The sequence below is a fragment of the Ostrea edulis genome, chromosome 2 (assembly GCF_947568905.1).
Source record: "Ostrea edulis chromosome 2, xbOstEdul1.1, whole genome shotgun sequence".
NCBI classification, from domain to species: domain Eukaryota; kingdom Metazoa; phylum Mollusca; class Bivalvia; order Ostreida; family Ostreidae; genus Ostrea; species Ostrea edulis.
Window position 1 is genome coordinate 106,003,712 of NC_079165.1, and position 12,410 is coordinate 106,016,121.

The 12,410-nt window shown below is 33.9% G+C and overlaps 1 protein-coding gene and 1 long non-coding RNA gene across 16 annotated transcripts in view; one reads left to right on the plus strand and one right to left on the minus strand.

Annotated features, from left to right (window-relative positions):
* LOC125661423 (uncharacterized) overlaps positions 1-12,410 on the plus strand; it is a 45,318-nt gene that overhangs the window by 537 nt on the left and 32,371 nt on the right. For 3 of the 15 annotated variants that reach the window (XM_056155941.1, XM_056155943.1, XM_056155939.1), the window contains exon 2: positions 10,929-11,060. The gene's annotated coding sequence lies outside the window, so the exon portion shown is untranslated. Of the gene's footprint in view, positions 1-230; positions 372-1,134; positions 1,281-10,907; positions 11,061-12,410 lie in introns of all 15 variants that reach the window. The other 12 variants (XM_056155946.1, XM_056155942.1, XM_056155944.1 and 9 more) reach the window with 7 other exon arrangements.
* On the minus strand, positions 6,612-9,134 carry LOC125661460 (uncharacterized). The gene is made up of 4 exons (XR_008800388.1): positions 8,938-9,134; positions 8,213-8,352; positions 7,923-8,033; positions 6,612-7,728 (listed from the first exon to the last, which is right to left on the minus strand). It is a non-coding gene; the product is annotated as an uncharacterized LOC125661460 (long non-coding RNA).

Sequence of the window (12,410 nt, forward strand, 5' to 3'; positions counted from 1 at the left end):
AGTAAAATTCAGATGTAAAATGTTTTGTTGATAGTTGGTGAAATGGGTTGTAAAAATTTGGCCGGGTCACCTTCATACTCCGAATTTTTTAGTTTTCTTCGTTACTTTATTTTTGTTTGATGTGAATTAACTTCTTAATTCCAATCTGGATGATACATATGGATCTTCACTACAAAATTTATGGCATAATTTTGCATTGCTGTGAAAATATTAATGATTGTGTATTTCAGGTTGGTAGAATGGATAGTGAGAAAAAATACTCATTTTTCTGTGATAAGGACTGATGTATGTGACACAACAATGAAACTACACATGATTTAGATAAATATTATGATAATTAATTATCACCAAAATGCTGCAGTACCTGTTATGTGAGTTTTATGTATTTGATATTTATGATTCATTTAAACTCGGGTCAAAAGGAAACCAGATACGGGTAACCATGGCTGAATATTCAAATTCCGAATAAAATAAGGCTGTTAGCTGTCACTTTCATCTTCAACGCATCCTGAGCTTAATTCAGCTTCCCATCAATTAGTAGTAGACAATTACTAATTATGAATGGATATCACTTTCTTCTCACAATTACGGTTAATTAATTAAAAATATTAGCAACTAAATCGGAATAAATACCGCCGGCCGGGGTTAACCGCACCCGGTTTCCTCTTGGCCCGGGTTTGGAAAAATCATTGATATGTAAAATAAATGGCATTGAAATGGTCAAAAAATGCATTGACTCAATCAGTGATTCCGAAGGTCCGTCGGAGGTATTGACCCAAACATAAATACATGGTATACTGTACAACGATATTTGACTATTTTATTCCTTCAGTGAGTTTACTTTAATGGTTATGTTTCCAGTACTATTGGCATTGTGAAACATGCTAAAGTCTGGGTTTTGTAGCTTTATTCCACTGCTGGTCACAATAATTGGATGATTTTAACATCATGGACATCTCCTCATGTGGTCTAGAATCTGGACGTTTCAATTAACTGAACTGCTTGGCTGAGAAACTCGTCATATCTATCGCTGTGCTGTTCATGTACATGTATATACTATTAAGCAGCTCCTAGGGGCTTGCTAATGAATACTAAAATTGGAAATAAGTGAATTATTTTTATTTCTTTTTTCAGATTTACCAAACTCGCCCGTTTTCATTATTTCATATAATTTGTAAGAGTTGTAGAACTTTGTTTACGTGGCGTCATCGTATGAACGGGAATGTTTACAGATCTGATGCTGCTATTTATTTGCTTAGGAAATGTTACCTTATACTGAAGTAAGTTTTTTTTTTACCGTTTCCCATCTGTTTAGCATCTATTAGTCGTTGAAAAACGTCGGAAGATATTGGTTCTGCTTTTCTCGTTTTATTACCAAGTCCTCGGGATTTTAGATTTCAGAAATCGTTTTAAAGCAGTTTGCTACATCAAAATTACCGTAAATTAACATTTTGATCTCCATTAGGACCGGGAATTTCTAATAATGCTTTAGTATCACCCTCCATAATCCTCCTACTGTTTTCTGTCGCCTAGAACGTTGATTGTTTTTAAATGAAGTTAAACGTGTTATTGTTCTAAATAAATAATTGTTACTTGGGTTACCCCCCTTTGCTTAGATACTCGCTACAATTTAGCGCTGTTTTTGAAAACGTTTTTATTTAATTTTTCTGCTTAAGGTGGGTCCTTAGTCCTGGATTTTTGGGGTTTAGGTAGCATTTTTTTTTTTATTTGGAATCAATAAATTAACATTCAGATTAATGAAAAAAGGCAAAACAGTTAAAGGACACATCTCGTGTTTTCAAAGTATACAGAATTATGTGCATTTTGTCTTCCTTATGCTTATAGAAATTAATTGTAATAGTTCGTTCGCTGAAGTATTGCGATAATTAGCCACAATACGGACTTAAATCTAAGCCCCGATTTCAAAAAGCCTAGTTAATTAGATAGGTAGTCACGTGGTACAGTGACGTCATATGCGACCTTCGTCGATGAACTTGTTGTAAAAGTAGTGTTAGATATTTTTAAAAGCTCGGGTTTTAGGGGCCTAATTTATTTACCATGGATAACATTTATTTCGATGTTGACAAATTTCCCGAGTCTTATATCTTTTAGCCACCAGTGCATACAAATAGCGACCCAAATGTAGCGAGAAAAGCGAGTATGAAATCTGCATAAATTTGCGAGTAAATAATGTTTACATGGGATCACTGTCTAAACACAATTTGGTAATGCCATTTCTGTAAACAACTGTAATTAGCGTTGTTGCTTTTCTAAAATAAACAGTGGAATTATTATTAAATTGATTTTTGGAGAAATTAGATAGGCCTAAATTATGATACGATTATCATGATTATGTATCATTGACAACTAGGCCTACTGTCACAGGTGCATTTCGGGGAAAAAAAATAATGATCAAACTTATTGTGAAAATCACAATACTTTTAAATTATTTTATTACAGCAATTTTATTAGGCCTAATCATTATTTTTTGTTATCAACACGTTGTTACTTAGGAAGTGGGAGCGCGGCGTGCTGTTGTTGTTAACACGTACGCGTTCTTTAAAAAAAATGAAAGCATTATAATTCAATTCAAAGTCAGGAAATATTATATTTCATTATTTATAATTGAAAGTTCAATTATCTTTTATCTTTAAAGTTCTTTTTTAAAACTACCAGTTGGTAGACACTGCTAGCAAAGTTCTGCCTATATGTTGTTACAAGGTGAAGGTCAGTTGGTGCGAGTGTGTATTCAATTCGAGAGCAGAACGGAAAGCATATGCCGTAGGCCTACATGTAACAGTGCGTAGCTTCGATAGAACCATTTTCTCGCAGTTTATCTACTTCTTTGTCCAAGTGCTTGTTTGAAAAAGTACTGGGACAAATTCTACTGGGGGGTTTTATGGCAAAGTCGTTGTGCCGACAAAAAATATTCACGTCTCGTTCCTCATACCTTCCTTCGAAAATTGAAAAAAACACAGTCCATATCCTCTCTACTGACAGCAAGTACACCCTTAAACGGCACAAAACACCCTAATGCAGTGTTATTTACAAGCTGTTAATGTGAAAATTGTTTGTTTGTCAATTAAATCGAATCTGTTTATGAAATGGCTATCAACTGTTTTCAAATCTTCTCGCTCGAGGTCGCATATGACGTCACAGATAATGGCGCCTAAACTATCGAAGAAAATATGCATATCGCAAGATTTGAATTTCATCGCTTTCAAACTCGAAAACTACGCAAACTGTTTAATTTAAAACACATGTAAAGTAATTTTAGGCATGCAATGAATTAATTTTGCTGAAAAAATTAAAAAGTTTAAAAACATGCGATGTGTCCTTTAAGGGTTTCCATATTAATTTTCATTACATACACCACTTAAGTCATATACCCCGATGTAGATTTTTATGAAATTCATTGGAAACAGTTATTTGTTGTTATTTTAATATAAAAACAACAAAATATTTTTTGAATTCCATTTATTTATCGGGAAACATGTCAATAACTAAAACACATGTCATTTTCAATATGTTCATCAAGTTTTAGAATAATATGTGGAAAATTATTGAATTAGCGTTATTCCCCAAAATGTTAAAAAACAAACAAATGTGGACGCATTTTCCTTATAGCATGGTTTACATATAATTTTTTCTGTTTATATTAGTAGAGTTACATCTGTTATAGTTATTCATGGGAAAAAATCCATACCTTTCCTTAATAATGTCAAATCTATAGTTTCCAGATTATGTATACCCCCATAAAAAACCTAAGTCTGGCACCATACAGCTGAGCTATTTAAATCACTCGGGATTAAAATTGTATGTAATTTCATGAAAAGACACAGATAATGATTCCTTATCACCTAAAATTGCTTAAGAAGGTACTTGAGGAAATCATGATAAAAGCCAAATATTCAACCAGTGCAGACTGTCTTAAAGGCACAGTGAACTACAGTTCAGTTAATACTGCACTATACAGAAAACGCTATTCCACATTTGATTTACGCTGGCCAAAAAACATCTGAGGTTTCTCATTCACATCAGTTAACTTAATATGTCATTGGAAATGCGGAGCACGTACTGTTGGATGTTGTGAGCATATGTGCAGTGTCATTTGGTACCTTAGGTACTCCACTGACAGGCAATGAAATTAAGGGGAAATACTCCCTAAATGCGAGTTTAAAATTGAAATTGCGAGTAAAAAATCACAAGTGATCGCAGCTTTTTGCGAGTGAAAAAAAAAGATCTTTTTTCCGGATTTCCTCGGTTTATTGGCTGTACTTTGAAGTTAACAATAATTTTGTCTTGTGCATAGAAACGCTTTACAGAATGAATGTACAAGTATTGAAAAAGGTCATCTCAGTCAGTCCTACTTCAAGCACACTTCGGGCGTCTCAGAGACGTCTGATTTAAATAGCAAGCATGTTGATTTCGTCCATGTTTACATGAAACAACACATGACAGTGTTAGTGTCACCGTTTCACGTGGTGTCCTTCTGTACTCTATAGTCAAACACTTCGAGTTCGCGTTTTTTTTTCCCACTAGAATTTTTTAGATGAAATTTCCGAAAGTTTTGAACAGATAGTTTGAATTGGCGCAAACAGTCTTGAAGATTTCAAACCACATGATGTTGTAAATAGGTAGTAGATCTCTGGACAGCGAGTACACCGCACAAGTGTACCCTATGACCCTCACCATGCACCATATATGTCTGATAATTCATTAAATTTTAAATGAAAGAATTCTCAATCTTGTTTTTATTTTTGCACTTTAAAGAAGATTTTAAAAGATTTCCCCTATATTTTAATATAGAGACATGCTTGTTTTCTTAAATTCCTGTAAAACAGCAATCGATTGAAAAATGCTAGTAAAAGCTCAATTTTGCTTGTTGAAAAATAATCCATTAGCTAAAATTTGCTAGTAATGAAAAAAGTTAATAGGGTCTGTAAGTCTCGTCATGTGATTGCCGAGAATTAGCGAGATTATTAACTTCCGGGTACATCAACATCTCAAATTGCACTGTGTAGAGAGTGGTATACATAGATATAGCGTTATCAATCGATTATGTGGAAGTTTAACGAGATAAACATGGGAATTGAAGCATTAGTGGAGTGGTCGAGGATTCTTCGCTTCGTGTTTGACGAATTACATGTAATAACTGCCAGTGTACAAGCATCGACGAGGGTACGTCTTGCAGATAAAGAGCAGGTTGGTAAAAGCGTAATGAGATGTACGATACGTTTTTATATTCTCAAATCATTCCAATTGAAAATATATCACTACTTGAAAATAGAAATGGATTATGCATAAAACTTGCTTTGTGTTTATACGAATGTACGATCGGAAGGGGGGGGGGGCAACGATACTACATGTACGTACCTGCAGTGTACAGTTGTATACATATTCAATAAACAAAGCGCATTAAATGTAAATATCTATATCAGTTACATCACAGATGGGTCGATTGTTTAATATTTGAAAATTATTTTATAGATATGCCTTGAATCTGAGGATAAAGGTGTTGTGTATTGTGCAGTCATCATTAATGTGGATGTCTTATGCCAGTATGCCCATAGTGGGGCAGTATAAGTGTCGATCTTCATAAGGCAGCAAATTTTCAAAGGCAGGTACACAATTTAAAGATAAAAATAATGTCAATACATGTTTGGATCTATATCTATTATGATTATAATAATTATAAGATTATATGTTGTAAACTTTCTTTCTTTTTAGAAATTTCTTTCTTTATAAACTGTCTTGCTGTTATGCCCTCAGGGCCCAAATTGGAATAAACTTATCTATACCCAAAGTAAGTAATAAATGGGTTCGAACTGTGAAGATAAAATGTTTACATGTAGATATATTGGAAATTTTCAGATATAAGAAGGCAAATAAAACTGTTCAATGTAAAATATGCCAGTAGTTGGATAAAACATCCAAAGTCGGCACAGTCAAAGGTCACAACAACAATGGAGGAATTAACTGCATCCTCATTCCGAAGGGCAGCAGGCCATTTTCAGCAACCCCTGAAATTCTTAATTGAGGCTAAGTGCCCATTTTCAGCTCGAACAATGACAATTAAAGAGGCCTGTGCAAATGTTGGGATTTCCCTCTTGGTAAGTCAGCATTATAGATTGAACAATTATGTGTACCTAATACATGTACATTAGCTGTACATATATGTATTCATATATATTATTATGGATGTATCCAAGTTTATTATAACTTTAAAGTAACATTTTATGAATGAAATACAAATACTACTTAGGCTTCATTGTGATATTGAACTGCTAATGTTCTTTATAAACTTTACTTGCATCAAGTTTTGAATACTGCAGTACATCTATGTCAAAAGAAGTATGCATATTGCAGTATAATACTTTCACCACTAATCCAAGCACTTGTAAATCATGTATATTTTATCAATACATGTAATGACAATTGCCATTTTAGAATGTGATGCAAGAGATGGTTCGCTGCACATTAAAACAAAATATGAATATTGGCATCAGATTCAAGGACAACAACACCTGAAAGACACCCAATGCTGTGATTTGCTAGTGTGGATTCCTAGTGACACTCAAATACATTGACAAAGATGTATTATGGTCAACTTTTTAAGCGTGATAGAGTTTAATTATAATAATAAAGTATTTTTGCAGTCTGAATCACACACACATAACCACATGTACATATACTTTATTATGATATCAGTGGTGCATCTGTCAAAGTTATGTAATTACATGTATATTTATTGAATAAACATTATAGACAGTTTTTCTTATTTTAGATGAACCAAAATTTGTATAGACACAGTGTCCAGCTTTACAAAAATCATTGAATTACATGCATTTACTAAAAACAATGGATTTTACTTCTTTTTTAATAATGCAGATTTGAAAACCTTCAGAAGGAGAGCAAAAGGCTTTATGTTTGATTGTACATGTATATTGTTTAACGTCCCTCTCGAGAATATTTCATTCTGATGGACACGTTCCAAAAGGCTTCATATGAATATAAAAGGCTTTATATTTATATAAATATGTAGAAAAGTTATATTGCATATATATATGGTATTCATTACTTTTAAATTTAAAAATTCAATGTGGCAGGTATGAGCATATATATACATGCAATTAATCTAATAAATTTGTAGGATTTATCTGCAATCTCCTTCAAAAGGGGAACCTACAAAACCACATGGGCCACACAAAGCTGAAATGTTTTGTCAGATCAATATCTATACTATGATAGAATATGTCTGAGGAATTTTTAAAAAAAATTATTCTCTCATTTTCCCATTCAACATGGATTCTGCATCTGGAAATTTTATAGCAAAGTTGTGATCCTCTTTTGAGAAGTGGGATTTATTTGTAAGAAAGAATGGGATATCAAGTGTCATGTCATTTGGAAGTTTGTCAAATATACAAAATCCTTTGTCTGCCAGGAATATATCACCAACTTGCAACTTCTCTCAAATGCCACAATGGTTCACAATTGCCAAATCAGATTTGTATATCCAGCATACAGATTGGAAATGAGCTGCATTAGGTGTAATGCACATTAAAGTCTTTCCTTTGTGGCGACTCTTGTAATTACTGTAAGCGAAAGACTGACTATTCATATCAATTTGGTCATATTAGGTCTCTTCTGTTGCATCCATTGCAATCTTCAATTCTTCTGGCTTTGATATTTCAGTTGAATGGACACTCCCAACAGTGTTCATGATCCCTTCAAACAAAATTTCATGAATATATATATAAAAAATATCCACAGAAAATGGTGTATACAGCAACATTTATACCCCCCAAAAATTACTAGGTAATTGAATATTGTGAAATCTGCGCTAACCTGTGAAATTGATAACTAGTCAGTGTATAGAAAGTGCATTGTTCATTTTTCCTTAAAGAACCGCTAAAACATACCTTTCCAGGGTCTTTCAATTATGATGTTCCCAATTGTCATGGATGGTTTCCTTTAATTAAGCAGGTACATTTCTCACTGCAAGTTTACAACATCCTAGTCTTCAAGGGAAGCTGTAAGAACAAAAACAATACCATTATAAAATTTGGTGTGCATATAAATTTAGATAACACTGAAATGAGAATGAAGAAAATACAGAAAACCACCTGACACTAAACTTAACAACCACTGTAACTTCCTGGTTTGATGTACTAATATCTGGTATTGACAATACTTGTATCGTACACTGTACCTTTTTAAATGTTGAGGGTTTGATGCTGTATCATTGTTGTCTGGTACAGATATAATATATTGGTATCAGTATCAACTTCGGTTCCTATATGTACGTTTGAAGCAAATGCTTCTGCTTCAGCAGGTTTCGTAACTTTGTATCTATGAAAAAAAGTAATATACCATAAATTGCTGTTTTTATTGACTTAAAATGGCTCACTACACAACAAATTTAAGTTGTAGTTTCTGAAATAAGCACAGGGTATGAGTGTTACAATCATTCTTATCAAGGCCATGTGTCACTTTTATATAATTATACAATAAAGATATATGCCAGTTCTCTTGAAACACAATACAATATTTAAGCATGCAGGAGCCTATATAAAGGTAAGTAGTATCAAGGGTGTCCTGTCAGCCTTTTCCTAGCAAGGTTATTTTTTCTATATTGATACAATAAATTAGTGTCCCTTCCCCTTTTCAGGCAGAAGGGAATTGTGTAGTAAAAGATGTTAATAACTGTTGAAATCAATAACGAAGAAAAACTTTACCCCCCCCCCTTATGAAATTTTAGTACATGTAATTTCTTTTCCCATTATTTTATTTTTATCAGTTCGTCTGTCAAAATCTTTTATAGGCCTACTCCCCCTCTGAAATATCTAAACAACACGTCCAGTATATTCTGTCAGTTTATGCACACGTTTGTTAATTTGACATGATTATTCGTTGAATTATGATAATATTACGTACCTACATCTTTGTATCCACCGCTTCCTTACTGTAGCATCGACTAGGAACTTAAATAAACTACATGGCAGAGTTTTCCCAGTCTCATGTATGCACCCGATCGCTTAACAATACACCAAATCACATATTAGCACCGACTCTCTATTACGACTGTATATATTCCACACGTTGTTGTACCCGGAAGTAGTAAAACCGAAAGTGAAACCAAACGAGACTTACAGACCCTATTTCGATCCTGCTCCAGGCATTAGTGTAATTATGTGTGTGTTCAAAACCGCTTAAAGTCTAATATACATGATGCTGCCTGTGAAACAAATTTTGATGATGATTTTGATTAAATATCCTTCTTTGAAGTATGATCTATATATTTGGTTTTAGCTCACCTGAGCCAAAGGTTCAAGTGAGCTTTTCTGATCAAAATTTGTCTGTTGTCTGTCGTCGGTGTCGTAAACTTTTCACATTTTCAACTTCTTCTCAAGAACCGCTGGGCCAATTTCACCCAAACTTATCACAAAGCATTCTTTGGTGAAGGGCTTTCTTGTTTATTCAAATGAAGGGCCATGTCCCTTTCAAAGGGGAGATAATCACAAAAATGCAAATATAGGGTGGGGTCATTTAAAAATCTTCTTCTCAAGAACTACTGGGCCAGAAAAGCTGAAATTTACATGAAAGCTTCCTGACATAGTGCATATTCAAGTTTGTATACAAATCATGGGCCCCGGGTGTTGGATGGGGCCACAATAGGAGATCAAAGTTTTACATACAAATATATAAGGAAAATCTTTAAAAATCTTCCTCTCAAGAACCACTGAGCCAGAGAAGCTGATATTTACATGAAAACTTTCTGACATATTTCAGTTTGTTAAAATCATGGCCCCCAGTGGGTAGGATGGGGTCACAAGGGGGGATCAAAATTTTGCATACCAATATATAAGGAAATTTTTAAATATGAGCCAAGGTAACTCTGACTCAGGTGAGCGATGTGACCCTTGGGCCTCTTGTTAATTAATAATATAATATAATAATATTTCTATTGTAAATACAGATACCATCAATGCGGATTTTAAATCCCGATTCGCGACTGGTGCCCAATCAGGAATAGGCCTATTGTTCTCCATGTTCACCCATCTTCTTATAGTTCCATTTTTCGATGCGACGTCAAAATAGAGGCATATGTCTCTCGCACCTTTGTAACCGATTTTAGAGAGACATATTTTGCTGACAATATGGCGGGAATACGTGGATTCCAACTGTCCCTAACTTTTATATTTTTAATGCAGTTTTATCAACTTATTTATGTCACCACCAGAGGCAAATGCAAATATTATTTAGAAAGGGATATTCTACATCTGATACATGATAATCGTATACAATCAGGTAGATTTTACAGAGACTTCTTATTTTGTATATCAGATGTGTGACCGGAAGTTGTACTTAATGTACTTGTACAATATACTACATACAAACAATCGCTTTTATTACGCCCTTCTTAAATGCATACTCCTTTGCAGTGATGTGTCGCCTAACCCAGGGCCAGTTAGATTTCCTTTCAGTACATTTAAAAAACCGGTAAAGTCTAATCAGAAAGCGATACCATGCGACTTCTGTGAGCTATATGGTTTCATTTTAAAATGTACAAACTTGGATCATGCTGCTAACATGAGTCTACTGCAATCTGTGTAAGTTCTGACTTATTACCAAACTTTGCAGATTCATTTTTCAATGACGAGGGAGCAGCCAAGTGGTGATGGGATGCACAAAAATGTACAATACATCAACAAATCAGAGTTATTCCCTTTTGGCTATGCCAAATGGGAAATCGAAAGTACAAGATAATGAGAAAGACGATATATTTGTTGAACTTTTTTCTACTAGTAACGCTAATCCAAAGAAATTTATAGTTGCATACCTAAATATAAACAGTCTGGAGAGCAAAATTGAGCGCATACATGATTTATTAACTCAAAATATAGTTGATCTACTCTTTTTATCAGAAACAAAACTTGAGACTTTTGTGGATGCCCAGTTTCAGGTGGACAACTATATCCTATGGAGAAGGGATCGAAATGCACATGAAGGGGAATAGTGGCATATCTAAGATCTGATCTACCAGGTGACAGGAAGAGGTAATTCGAATTCAATTTAAGTCAATTGAGGCCATAGGTATATATTGAATTATGTATTGACAATCAAAAGTGGTTCATTTCAGGCATCTATAAGTAATAAGTTTAAATTGTAGCAGTAATGTCTACAACTGTACTGCTGCCATTGATGTGTGACACTCCTTTGACAACCAAACAAACTAAACTTTGCAGGAGTTTTAAAAATTTCAAAGTACAAATTTAAGTAGTATGATCACATGGCATCCTACAACACTGGCATGCCATGCATCATGCTGAACATGTCGTCTATAGTGAAATTCATTTAACATACACAAATATATAACATGCTTTTAGTTTGTTTTGATACAGACTCAAGTCCAACAAATGACATGCATTTAATTTGGATGATCACACAATATGTTTAAGACAGTCACATGACATGCTTTTAGACTGGTCACATGACAAGCTTTCAGCTGACCCTAGTTGACACACAGTGGTGATACAGGTGGTAGTGTGGTAGTGTGAGTGATATGGCATTCCTACTAGCTCTGTCTAGTGGGTTAACCCTTTAGCTCGATTGGTAGAGTGCTGGACTTGAGTGCCAGAGACCCGGGTTCAAATCCCATCAGAGGCATAAACATGTCTCTGTTACAGTAGTATGGCAGCAAGAGAAGAGAAGTTTAGAAATTCTTATTTTTGAGAATTAAGAAAAAGTACTTTTAAAAAATGAATAATAATTAAAGGATACAAGCAAGTTATAGATATATTTAGAAACAAAACAATATACCTTTGTCCTCTTGACAATTTGCTTTAAGCACAAGATACAGGTAAATTCAATCATAATTCTGTTGCAATGTTTCATTTGTGTTTGAAAAAAAAAATTCCTCCATTTAAGATCACTTATACATAAATCTACATAACGTCTGCTGTGTTGATATTGCAGTGATTTAAATTGCTCCTTAACTACCACCATGTTAAGTTATGTGCTGATACAACAGTTTATTTTACCTTCTTCACCCCTTTCTTTAAAGTGGGAATTAGAAAAAAAAGAGAATATTAAACATGTAAATGGATATCAATAGAACTACAACTGGCTATAAATGCACACCAATTAAGTCCAAACACAGGAACAGAGACACTGCAGACAGGAAAAGCTTTGCTCCTGTCTTATCCTTTTTTATATGCCTTGTTTCTTTATTACTTTGAGCAATCCTAAATCAGGCAAATTTAAACCTGGGCAAATTTGAATTCAATTATTCTTAAAAAGTAGCAAAGACCGAATCTGGACAAATTTAAACTTAAAGTTTAAGAATAAATTCAATCATTACTTTAAAAAAAAGAAGATTTAAACCTGGTTAAATATAACTCAATCAT